The sequence below is a fragment of the Orbicella faveolata genome, unplaced genomic scaffold (genome assembly GCF_042242905.1).
Source record: "Orbicella faveolata isolate gen_17 unplaced genomic scaffold, um_ofav_v1 contig_14, whole genome shotgun sequence".
Taxonomy (NCBI): domain Eukaryota; kingdom Metazoa; phylum Cnidaria; class Anthozoa; order Scleractinia; family Merulinidae; genus Orbicella; species Orbicella faveolata.
Window position 1 is genome coordinate 15,489,082 of NW_028301541.1, and position 13,419 is coordinate 15,502,500.

The 13,419-nt window shown below is 37.3% G+C and overlaps 1 pseudogene; it reads left to right on the top strand.

Annotated features, from left to right (window-relative positions):
• The first annotated feature begins 13,353 nt into the window (after positions 1-13,353).
• The window catches only part of LOC149114179 (uncharacterized), a 1,849-nt pseudogene continuing 1,783 nt past the window's right edge, over positions 13,354-13,419 (top strand).

Genomic DNA, 13,419 nt, shown 5'->3' on the forward strand with positions numbered 1-13,419 from the left:
ACATACTAAATTAGCTAACTTAACAAAATTCTCCCGAGGTGGGGATATGACAAATTTGGTGAGAATCGAAAGTAACGCCAATTTTCTGTCACGTTTTCAATCTGTGGTCACTGGAGTGACCAAAATCGATACATCGGTCGGGATAGGGTTTTTTTTTATATGACTTGTGTGACTACTTTGCTAGCCCTTTACTCGTGGAAAACACCAATTAAATTTAATCATGACTTTTAAGAAAGAAAGCTGTTGTTAATAGTGTTATTATTGTGTCGTTCATATCGTTCATGCCCATACATCTCCCGAAGAAAGTCCTTGATTAAGACCATTACGTCATCGGAGATTTGTCAACGGCTACCACTGATGGTGCAATAATACAGTTTGTGTTGATCAAGTGATGTGATGTCTACAGTAAGAAAAGAATCATCAATGACTGCTTTGGAATGTTCACTGCGTTCCGACGGTAGTGCTAAGCGAACAGTTAAATTTTAAAAGCGCGGTTATAAGATCTAACAGATCTTCTTGTTCGCCGCTCGTGGCAAGTATATAACCCTGCAAAACACGTCGGATTTTAACCATTTTGATCAGAGTTTTTAGGTGTCAAGTGATTTTTCCTCTTTATTAGGTATCGGAAAACTTAATGCTCAGTTAGAAACATGTCAGATCATAAGCAATGTGTTCACGAAAGGTCTAACAAGATCTGCAACAGAAAAATTCGAAGTTGAACGCCATGAAATGTTGACACAAGAATAGGTACTTTCTCGAAAAGATTAAGAGGTGAGCCATCTGATATTTTTCATTGTTGATAGTGATAGGCTTTAGGGTTGAATACAGTTTTACAGTGTAAGTAAGCTTATTTTACACTAGATTTTTGATTCGGTCGGTGTAAAACGCAGACTGCGGACCGCAAACTACAGACTAAAATGCAGACTGACCATTGATCTAGAGCCCTAACCGAAAACAGGCTAACTGGAGCATTTTTTTAGGCTAAGTGATATCCAGGCTAACTGGAGTGATATTCAGTCTAACCGGAGCGCGACTCAGCTGACCGGAGTGATATCTTTCACTGCAATTAGCTTGAATAATCACGTTTAAGATCAGCGCCTGATACTATTATTATAAAACGATATGTACTTATGAAGTCTGTAGTCTGCAGTCTGCATTTTACTCTCAGTCTGTCTTTTACTCTCAGTCTGCATTTTACCCCGGTTTGCAGTCCGCAGTCTGCGTTTTACACTGACGATTTTCAATTTGATTGCCAGCAAAGTGGAGGTGAAATCGGAACATCTTTGTACATTACTAAATTACATAGGCCATCAAAGAATATTCGACCGTACAGGCCCTTTCATAAAATAACCACAGAATCATTTAAATATATAGAACAGCTAAACTGTTGGAATTTTGTAAGCAGTATCATCAGCACAGAGTAAATGATGTAGTGCATAAATTAGCATCTTTAGAACATAAAGGAAAAAGAGTCTACTCCCATATACAATGTACTTAAATGTTGGGTGGTAAAGTTCAAAATATCATAGGTAATCAAATTTCTGTAGGTCCCAGGTTAGAATCTAGCTGTAGTTTATAACAAATTACATGTAGGTGGCTATTATGTTAGTTACAGTAATTTAATGGCTAATTTTGAATAATTAATTTGTTTATTTATTTATGTCCACTTATATTCTGTTTGCAGAATGCTAAAAATGGATACAATTTATTGGTTCTATTTGACAAACAAATCTTACAAGAGACATGCAGGTTGTGGTTTCACTAGATAGTACAACGGTAACCGGAGTTGTGGGAATATCGTTCCAGATTTGTACTATCCTTGTCAGCAAAAGCTTATACTAAGTATGTGTTGCTTGAATAAAACAATAACAAGGCTTAATCATTCTGTAATCATTGCAGGCTTTGTTAAGGTTACTTCAAACCTTCGCGGGAGTCCTCCAGAAAAACATTCATACGCGCACTGTTTTCAAGGAAACCCCCACAAACTATATATCAACAGAAAGGTTATAAAATGCAGAATTCGATAACATTATGTTTTGTTTTGGATTTTGCTTTCCAAAGGCGGCAGAGGCCGTCAGCTCCAAAATGACCGACTGACGTTCCAGCGAATTAATCGGGTATCAAATGCGATCGTTCATGCAAAATAACTGTGCAGCGTTAATCACAAAGCCTCAATCTCCGAAAACGTGTCAGCATTTTCTTTTATTCCGATTGGTTATCTTTTTATAGATCTTTCAAGTTCAACTATTGAAAAATTCGCGTAACCTGTTGCGTTAAAGGCTACCACGAGGAAAGTATTCAAAATAAAGGAATTCGCCGACACGCTCTTGTTCCATATCTATCAGTGAATGTTCTGACCAAATTTCATGGAAAACTGTCAAATCTGCATACCCTATGAATTCATTTAAAGAGAAGGGATTCTCTCGAAAAACGAGTGCGAGTTTTCGCCTTCTAAAGATTTATAAACATATCACGCCTTCACAGAGGAATGTGTCAACTTGAAAAGCCGCGAGCCAATGAAATAACAGAACCCCTAGCGTTCACAGTATGCAAACTTGTGCTTCGCGGACATTAATTTTCTTGACCAAAAAAAAAATCGACCAATGTAGTCCCGCGAAGGTTTGAAGTAACCTTAAATTTGCTTTGTAGACTGTTCTTCGTTTTTGGACTATTTGTATTTTGGCCAATGTACTGTAATGTGTAGTCCCTAAAAAGGCCAATAACTGTTATAAGATTGTACGATTGAAGAGCATGGTACCTATGCAGTTATTGGAGAGCCTTACAGTCAAACTCACAAAACTGTGAACACCTAAAATATGTCTGGAATGTTTATTGTGCTATAACCAATCATGAGCGAGATCTAAAACCACAGAAACCACCAAAACAGATGAGTTTCTATCGTTCATGGAACAAATTTGTTTTGTGACCGGTCTCAAAATAAATCCTCTATTTTGGTTATACAAGAAATTAAATAATTGCTGTTACAGGCTATTTAAACACTAGCGAAGAGGGTTAGAGATATTTTTAATGTGAGAAAACTGTTTTCACAAACCAATTCCTCTTTGACACGACTAGCGACCGTTGAATCACTCAAGCGCAAACGATCCAAATCAGTACTTTCATTATTTCGTTTCATTATAATAATTTTGACAACGACGAAAAGCGACGAGTGATATTGATGAAAATAGAAGTCTTCCATTATATTTTGTAATATGTGAATCAAGTGAAAATTTATTTGGGAAGGAACAGCGGAAAATTTGAGGTGTTTACTGTTTGCCACAACTAATTGCAAAATTAGCAAACATTTTTACATTTATCATGGTCAATCTTTCCAGGGTGTTTAGATCACAGAACCACTGGGCCCAAGGGATTGTAATTGTTTGCTAAAATAAATTGAGTTGCTAGTTTAACCAAAGATGATACCAAGGTTAGCGAAACCACCAAAATTTTAAATTTTTATTCATCCTATTTATAGCTGTGTCAAATTAACCATCACTTCACTTGAGTAACTGTACGCGTCGGGGGGGATTCTTGTTTTTTAAAATCCCACAAACTAAATAATGGATGTGGTTCTTGATACAAAAGGATAGCAATTATTTAGACTTTCATTAATATATAAAGACAGAGGGTGTATCTTGGGACAAAGCGAAAACCAAAACTGTACATGAATTTATAGTTCCGTGACCTATGCAATACATTCTTGTTCTGTGGTTTGTGTGGTTTGAGATCTCACTTGTGATTGGTTATTACACAATAAACATTCCAGGCAAATTTTCATGGTTTTGTGAGTTTGACTGTAATAAGTATTTCTTTAAAAGATAGTGTTTCCTGTGTTTTAAGAATACATTATTGGGAAACTTTGCTTGAACCCCTAACAACTAAGCTGTTAGTGGTATTTCTGTCTTACGTAGTTTTGACTCGCAGGAGTCACATCGAGAAAGTACAACATAAAAGATTTTCAATTGTTTACTCACATCACTCCTCTCCTCTTGGCAAGCAAGCTTAAAATGCATAGGGCTGTTTGCACCTCAAGCGACAATTTTCAGGGTTGTTAATTTTTCAGACATTCTAAGGTGTCACCCATTATATTTGGTACATTATATGAGTGGGAGAAGTTGTGTATATCCACCTGTAGATTTGATCATTGACAAAAGAGCATGCATTTTCAATGTGATTGAACTTTTGATCATGTAACAAAACTGTCTCCTGTGCTTGGTGACATTCTTATTACCTCCTTAAGAAGAAAGACAGCATTATAATCAACTCTTAAAAATAAGTTTTGTGTGAACTGTGGCGCCCAAGACACGAAAATCCGACGATTTCCAAGAGCTTCACGAAAACGAACCAGAAATGGCCGCGCTTGGAGTGGAAACGAAATTATAGGTATTTGTGACGTCATATTTGGCGAGCTCATTTTCGCAACCAAATCATTTACTTGAAATTACTGAGTTTGTTTCAAGGATTTCCTGGCGTTTATTGACTTGCCGATGTATAAAATAGATCAAGATCCTGATGTCTTATTTGGAAATGTCCAAATACAGCCGTATAAGTTCGAACCGTGGGAATCAAGCAACGATTCAGTCGATATAAACTTGCGTGGATCAGACTCGTCGAGTGAACAAGATGGCATCACGATATCAACAACGAAAGAATCGACCACATGGATTGGTGAGCCTTTCTGAATATGTTCAAAACTGCTGTTCAAAGATTAGTAATATCAAAGTTCATATTCGAGTCTTTGCCTTGTTTTATTTTGCAAAAGATGATGTTTTCAATTTTCTCTGTCAGTAAAAAAAGTTGATCTGCTCATCTGATATAAGCCCTTACTGATAGTTGTTTTGGGCGAACGTTTAACGTTTAAGCTCATCTTGTTTTTGTCGTTTTACATGACATGTAGTTGCTTCTTCGTCGTTAGAATGCTATGGGTTGCAGGGTTTTCACAGGTCAGAAAAGTTCTAGGGAAAATTAGTTCATCAAGGTTAGGTAATTTTATTTTGTGTCAGGGAATTAACATTGACATTTTGAAGGAAAATCAAATAAAATTAAAATATAACATTACTGGAATCTCGAAGACTATTTTCTTAACAAAGAAGTAAATTTGTTGAAAATGTATCAGTCGTAAATGGATGGAATTCAAAAATATGGCTGTTAGGGAGGTAAAAGGTAATGTCTACATACGAGTCAAGTGGCTCATCAGGCCAGAGCTTATCCCAGTTTTGGTAGCATAAAGCGACCAGGAGTATTTCTACTCCCCCCTGGATGGGATGCTAGTCGACCGCAGGCTTACCCCCCAGCATTAAATTCACCAGTACCCATTCATACAAACGTCCCCGGACAGGGCTTGAACCCGAACCGTTCGCTCCTGAGTCAAGCGCACTAACCATGAGGCTACTGCACCTCCCACAATGACCAGTACGGTAGGATTATATATTTAAATTGCTTTTACTCATCCAATGTGATACTATTCCCTGCATTTATACGTGCTTACCTGCCCATTTAAAACGTGTCCGTGTATTTTGATAAATTACTAACTTACTTGCGCCCTGAAGCATTATACTTGTAGCTTCCTATGGCTATTCACACCACATCAGCTAAACATCAATTAAACTTTATTATTTATAAATTAAATGACATACAGTACATGTACTGAATGTAAAGATCCTGGTTTTGGTTTCCAAGTAAGCACTCTGGCCTCAATTAGAAACATGAGAGATGTTCAAAACAAAAAATATTCTGACAGAACAGATATGAATTAACCCATTGGCACCTGAAGGGATAATTATGGCACACCCACCTTAACATGTTTCAAGAACATACAAATCCAGACAGATAAGTTATTTCTTCAGTTTCAACTAGACATGCTCAAAGAGAAACAAATAGCTCTTTTAGGATTTAAAAAGAGGTTAGTGACCTTGATAAATTTATTGCAAACTCCCAGTGGAGGAAATCTCATGTGAAAGCCCCGTGGATGCTTGTTGTCTCTTTTTGCATAGTAAAAAGATGAGAATTGTGATATTATCATTTGTCTCATGGTGAGGTCACTAGAGTTATAGATCACAACACAACAACTGCTCACTGCTAGTCTCCATCAAAAAGTACCATTTATATCATGCAAGGGGGCTTGTGATTGTTGGATTCAATCCATCTTTCCAGGGAAAAGTTTATTTATCAGCACGCTGATGAACAATGAAAATTCCCACAACATTATAGCATTACTTACAGGGCAATAGCCAGGAAAAAATATGACCGAGGCAATGTCCACAGTAAAATTATCTTCCTAGATATTTAGCATTGTTTTATTTCGCCTTCAAAAAAGAAACAACAGAAACGAAAAAAATGGCTGAGGCAAGTGGCTCGGTTTGCCTTAAAGTAGCTACGGCCTTGACTAAGGGTATTTCGGGTGAAATGCCTTGTCTTCTTCACTCAACAAAGTATCACTAAGGGTTGCAAGTCAGAGGTAAGAGAATATAGTCGTACTAACTTTTGGTTTAGGCCTGTCAGTTATGAAATCCAGGATAAAGGCATTGGATACCATTTATGGGTTTAATTTGTATGTCTGCGTTAGGATGGCATCTTTCAGTTATCACTCAAAGCTCGAGTCACACTAACATTACTCTACTTCAGGAATCTGACTCCACTTTCCAGGCTAGTACCGCCATCCCTCTTCCTTAACACGGGATGCACTGAAACCAACCTGAAACCTCATCCCAGCACTGAAGTTACAATTAAAAAAATCCTCAATACTCTTGTAAAAAGTATGTTTATATTTTGTTCAACTAATAACAATGTTGTTGCAGAAAATTGGTAATTCGAGATGATTTATTAGGGCGTTTTTAAAGAATGAAGTCTTAATTAAGCTTAGTATATACCACACAAGTGAAGAGTGCTTTTTGCGCGCTCTGATTGGTTAGCTCGGAGGTGATTAGCTAGTACTATTCACCTCCGAGCAGCCGGCGCTAGAGATTTTAAAATTTTCAACCGCTTGTCACACATAAAATAACGTTTTGGTCCGCTAATTATTCAGCTTGTGTAGTACATGCATACTAAAACAATTATTCACCTCAGTGTAGGTGAAAGTGATGGACCTCCACTTCGGTGAATAATTGTTAATTATTTACAAATCACGATGGCGTGAAATCATGTTAAATGACAAAAATCACACTTTTCTAGTTCCTTTTTTTATTTCAACTACACTAAGTTTAGAAAATGAGATTGTGAATCCAAAAAGTTAAACTTGATATAATAAACCTCGCAATAGTTTTATTTAGTATATACCTCACAAGTGAATAGTACTTTTCGCACACGCTGATTGGCTACCTGGGAGGTGATTAGCCAAGTACTATTCACCTCCGAGCAGCCGAAGAAAAACAAAATGGCTTTCCGTTTCAAATAAATAAAGTTAGTCTTTGGCCCGCTAGTTATTCAACTTGTGTGGTATATACTAAAACAATTATTCACCTCAGTGTCGGTGAAAGTGGTGGATATTCACTTCCACTTCGCCGAATAATTGTTAAATAAGCGACTTAATCCCGGGCTTTACCTCGCTTTCTGCTCTTCACAATATGGCTGCCGCTGCCAAACAATTGCATTCCGTGTCGGTAGAGCGTTTGTTTCTTGGATGTTCGTCGTCAACGCTTGGTTTTACGGCATATGGTACAGCTTCGAAAGTTTTTGGGCTCGAACTCGAGACCCCGCTTAGCGATTACGAAAGATACCGCTTCGAGGTTTCTGCTGAAATGTTTGCTGGTAGTGCGAAGATGAGATGAAACTAGATGAAACAGTTCCCTACATCGCTTCTCATCCTTTAAAGGGATGTAACCAGGCTCATACCACAGATTTTCGAATGATTGCTACAATTAACGCTGCACAAAACACTCATATTTGCCTTAATACTTTGCTGTTCTGAACGGGAGCTCACCAATTTTGACGTCACAAAATCCAGTTCCGACAATTGTCCGAAGTTTCCACGAACCGTTCCGTTTGTAAAGCGAAGAAAAATAGCTGTTTTCAAGGTCTAATATCTCGGCGGCTTTTTGACTAAATCAGATAAAATTTTGGATTATGATTATTTGGATTAGTATCTTTTATTTTAACTTATAATCAAACTAGGTCCAATTTCGTTGCATTTGACCTTTAACAACTTTTCACCTTAATAGCTTGCTTTGTCTGGAAACAAGCACATTTTGAATTTCAGAGTTATGGTGGTGCGTAACATAAAGCTACAAAAGCATTTGTCAAAAAGTATTTACTAATCTCGTGGCTTTTAGCTTTTTTAGAAGTTAAAGTATTACGAAAAGTGCTTAATATTTAGATGTTTGCTTGTTCAGTGCAGGTAATCAGCCACCTAGATATCCAAAGTAACTTCCAGATGTTTACAATATTTGCCTGCTGTAATGCTGGTGTACAATGGAGGTACACCAACATGGCAGTTTCATACTGGGCTCTGTAAATTTGCACAAAATATTTCAACAAATATCTGAAGCTTGGGAAGATCCATAGCCTGTAGAGCTAAAACGTGGAAAGATGTCTTCTTTATTTATCTCCTATACCATAAAAATGTCTTGAATTTATCCACTGAATGGTCAATTCGAATTAATTTTTGTGTGACAGTGCAAACCAAGAATACCAGCTCTAGAACTCTATGTCTACTTTTTTCCTAATTTAATTAATTAAAAGTCATTTGCTTTTATGCTCATTTAAAGTTTTCATCAGCGATGCATATGTTTGTCAGTACCATAGTTGCATCTTGTGTCATTAATTGTTGAGTACTGTTTGAGAAGGATCAAGAACCACTCATTTGATGTATTTCATGTGATCTGAAGAGTTCATGCAAGTTTTCTGAGTTGTCTTGTAGGTAGGATTGTCAAAGTTTAATTAGCAGGTCTGGAGAATGTAAATTTGGTATCTCTCTTACTTACTTTGTATAGTTACAATCAACAAATGACACTGGAAGATCTTCCTGTCTTTGCTGAGGCGATGTCGTCCACTATTGCAATAGGCGTATTAGGAAAATTATTTCAAATATGATCCTTGTAACCTTTTCATGAAATATATGATCTTGAACATGATGATACTTCAGTCTGGACTGAAAAGAAAAGAGTAACACTTTTGCAGTGTCTATAAATTGTTTGCATTCCATCTAGTGGCTTCAACTTTCTTCTCAGTTTATGTTTATTGTCCTGGCCCAAATAATTATAGACATCTTGATCTTCCATTTAGGTCTTAAAACTGTTTGCATTCCAGTTAGTGGCTTTTCTTTTGTTGTCCTTAGTCTGTATTGAATGTGCTGGTTAACAAAAAAATATAAACAAATTGGGATGTCAAGTCAACTTGGCAAACATGCATATCTGGGGTTATGCAATCCCAAGCTTCCTCTTTTTGAAAAAGTCAGTAGATCTGATCTTGTCCTTGCCTTTAGATCATGAAGGTTATGCAGTCTTGAGTGACAGTGATATAATTGTGTAGTCTAGATCTAGAATAAGGATATAGTTTAGAATCGCTCTGTCGTAAATGCCGTGTCTTTAGGGTTACCATATGCCTTGTGAAGTGTCATGCATCTAAGCGATGTAGCTAATTTGACATGTAAACAACAAAAACATGTCAGATATTTTATTTTGAATTTTTTTTTCCCAAGAGTGATTTTTGTACAATCACTTCATATATTTTTTTAATCCAATTTCAAAATTGTTCTGTAACTTTTATTTTCACTGAAATTGAATATGGCAAAATGCAGACATATTGTAAGCACTTTGGGTCTAGAACCTGAGTAACATGTCAAATTAGCAGAAAAATTGCATTGACCTGTGGCTTTCTAAAGGTGATTTGGACGCTCCCATTAGGGGGCCTGGATAATTGGATAATTCATTTGATTTCAAAATTCTTGGTCTCGTTTAATGACCAGCTCTATAAGCTTTAACTTGATATAGGGGTTTAGGTATCTACAGTACAGTGTAAAAGGGGAGCATTACTTCTCTTAGATGTGAAACACCTCTCAAGGTATACGGTAACTTTAATCCATGAACTTATTGCTTCCTTCCATTTTGTGTGAAACAATTTATGACACAGCCACCTTTATCGCGGAGCTCCCAGCGGCCGTCGCCAAGCGGAGCCCCATAACTATAGAAACAGAACCACATGCACGCATACAAATAGAAAACCATAGAACTATTTTTTCCTGGTCAACATGTCTAGCAGTGTGGATCATGGCGGGTGCGCCCAACAAAGCCAACACCGCGGAACATGGCGGCCATAGTTTAATTGTACATGTATGATATTGGACATCCATGTCATGGTCAATTGACAGCTGTCAAAACAAGGTATCTGCTAAACAGTATTATGTGACCATATCACGGGCTCAGGTTAAGAGCTCATCAAGGTGACATGTTTTTTAAAAAGTTGACCGCTGACAAAGTACTGGTTTTCTATTGGATCGTGGGCTCTAGCTAGGTTAACTTGTTGATCAGGGCCGGGTTGTTCAGAAGGTATACTAATGTTTTTCACTGCTTATGTTTTATGTAGTTTGAGATTATTGAAACTCAAAACCTAAGGCCAGACATTAAAAACAGAAAACCTCAACGCAAAGTTACAAAACTCACATCAAAATCCTGGGTTAGCTTACTTGGGCTTTGAGCAACCCGGCCCAGGAGCTCCACTTTTAGGCTTGGCTAAATCTAAATATTACAATGTTTACAATTGACTCTGTGGTGGCATGAATTTGTACACGTATTTTGTAACATAATTGTGCATTGCTATTTGCCTTCATGCTGTACATCCATCAATAGTTCAGTTTTTTTTTCCCATAACATATGCTATTAATACTGTCTACCTTTTAAAAAATACTGGAATGCTACATAGCCTTAAGACACTTCCCAAAAGTGACTGTAAAAAGATACAGTTAAAGGTATGACAGTTGTACAGTATTAAGAACAGCATACAGGAATATAATGAGATCCATTCCCTACTGCAAAATTGCAACATTGCAACATTCACAATGAAAAAATCCCCCTGGCATTAATGGTAAATATAACACTTTGTGGATGAATACTTACATGTAGGCTACCATTAATAATTTTATAATCCAACTTCAATAATTGATATGTTTTTTCTCTCCACGAAGATTGTGGACTACAGGGACTGTTAACTACTAGGTGACCCCATCAAATATATAATTTTGTAATTAAATTATGTCAAAAATTAATCAGTAAGCTATAAGTAAGTTATACCATCTACACATATTTTGCCTTCACTACATGTAGACAATTGAACACACTCGGGGGTTTTGATACATAAGTGCATTTGGTCAGCCAAATCCAAGATATGTTTGATTAAGACATCAGTAAAATTACAGCTAAATGGATAAAAAATATATCCTACATGCACCAAAGTTGAACACGTAAACCCCCCAAAAAATTGAAAAATAGGGACCGTGTATCCCCAAATGCAGTGTAACCAATGGAATCATCTCCGTGTAGAGCTTTCTCTGCATGCAGGGTCACTGATTGATGTAGCAAAAATAGTTCATGTGCAGAAGGGGAATATGGGGGTGCTATTAGCAATTTACCACGTTTCAGAAGAGTGCACGGATTTAGTATTTTGGAAAATTGTATTCCATACTTGCTGCATCAGCAAGCCTAGTGTAATACTAATCATCCACTCGACATTTCAACAACAACAAAACCGAGGAAAACTACATAAACGCAATATGCATATCACTATTATTATTAGATTATCATTCCAGTTAAAGCCAACAAATGCATTTAGAAGCCGGAAAACGTCCAAAATCTCAAAGACTTGCGGTGTTCAAGTTTAATAATTATTATTCGCGCCAAAGCATAATTTGAATATTATTTTTGCCGACGGCTTTGCAGTCCTTTTTTCGGCCGTGGCTTTACCAGTCTTTTACCAATAACCTTAAAAGAAATTCAGCCAAACATTTCACTAAACCCAATAAATTAAACAAACAAAACGAGGAAGTTTCCATAATTTGTAAACGCAGTATCCATGAGAACATACGAGCGTCAAAATCTGTCAAGGATAGCAAATCGATGGTTTTCCTTCTTCCAAAGGTAAACAGAAGAAGAAATTATACTAGCACTCTACAAAGCGGCTGTCCTTACTAACACAAAGAAAACTTCAAAACTCGCCTGGCAGTATTTACAAATACAGTTTTATTACTTTTAGACGTGATCTTATCGGTATACGGCGAAAAACGACAGAAAACTAAGCTTGTCTGTTTACAATATGCAACTTTATATTCAAGAACGACTCTAGTCTTATTGTTTGAAATTTATCAAATTTCTCCCAGTATAGTTCCAAATCAGATAATCAGGGAGACTTTAAAACTCCTATTGAAGATATAAGCTTAACTTCTAAGCTTATCTCGCCGATGCAACTACATAATTTTCATGGGAAAAGGCGAAAGTTTCTACGTGAAAAAGTCGCTTACCACAATTTGGCAGTTCACTTCAGTTTGAATCCTACAGACAGAAACTTCCAGCAAAAGTTGCGAACACTGAACTGAACTAATCTTTTCGATAGATCAACGAATCAACCACTTTTTTCCCGTTGTGTTTTTTCCTCTAAATACAAGAAACACGTTTGTTTTCTCTTGTTGATCACCTGATGAAATCATGTTACTTCTTGGACGGCTGCACATCTCGACGCGCGAAGTTCTGTAGTCTTCTGACTACATTTTTCGGGTATTCCAGCTCTTTTCTATAGCCGTCGTTCGCTCTGCCTCACGGCATTGTTCGGTATTATTTCATATCCTTTCTCTAGCCCTAACTCGATCTAATTCACAGCATTGTTCAGTACTATCTCGCCTCCTTTCTAGTCCTGGCCCGCTCTTTCGCGATCTTCTTCGCCAGTTCTTTGGCTGTTAATCCTTTCTCTCTGCCGTTCTCTTTCACGTTCTGCTTCAGTTAAACCCTATCTTGAAAACGTTAGTTCAACCCCTCGGATCGTTTGTTAACATAACAAATAGAAATAAGTTTTTTTCCCCTGACTTTTATGAAAAATCCCGCCCAGAACAGATGGCATTCCTTAGCTTCCCCGTGAGGGTTACTTCAAGACGCCCCTTTCCCTCCCCCAGAGTCTGTACGGACGGCGTTCGCTTGCTCGTACGCTGACGTCATAACCAAATTTTCTCGGCTTGATACGCCTTATTCATAAATGGCGGACGCGCCGTTTAGACCTGAAGCGAGTTCAGCAAAACGAGGCTTAGGAGGCATCGCTCGATCTAACGAAACTGTAAGTTTTGTTTGAAGGTTTGTGGAATTATGGACTGTTTAGTTAAATTGAGGATCAGTTGATGTAAAGTAGTTTGAAGACCTTGGCGAATGTTCTGTTGTAAAAATGGCGGCGAGTTTTGCAGTTAATTTGAGTCAAGACGATATTCCAGGAGCGTCCTTAGAGGGAAGA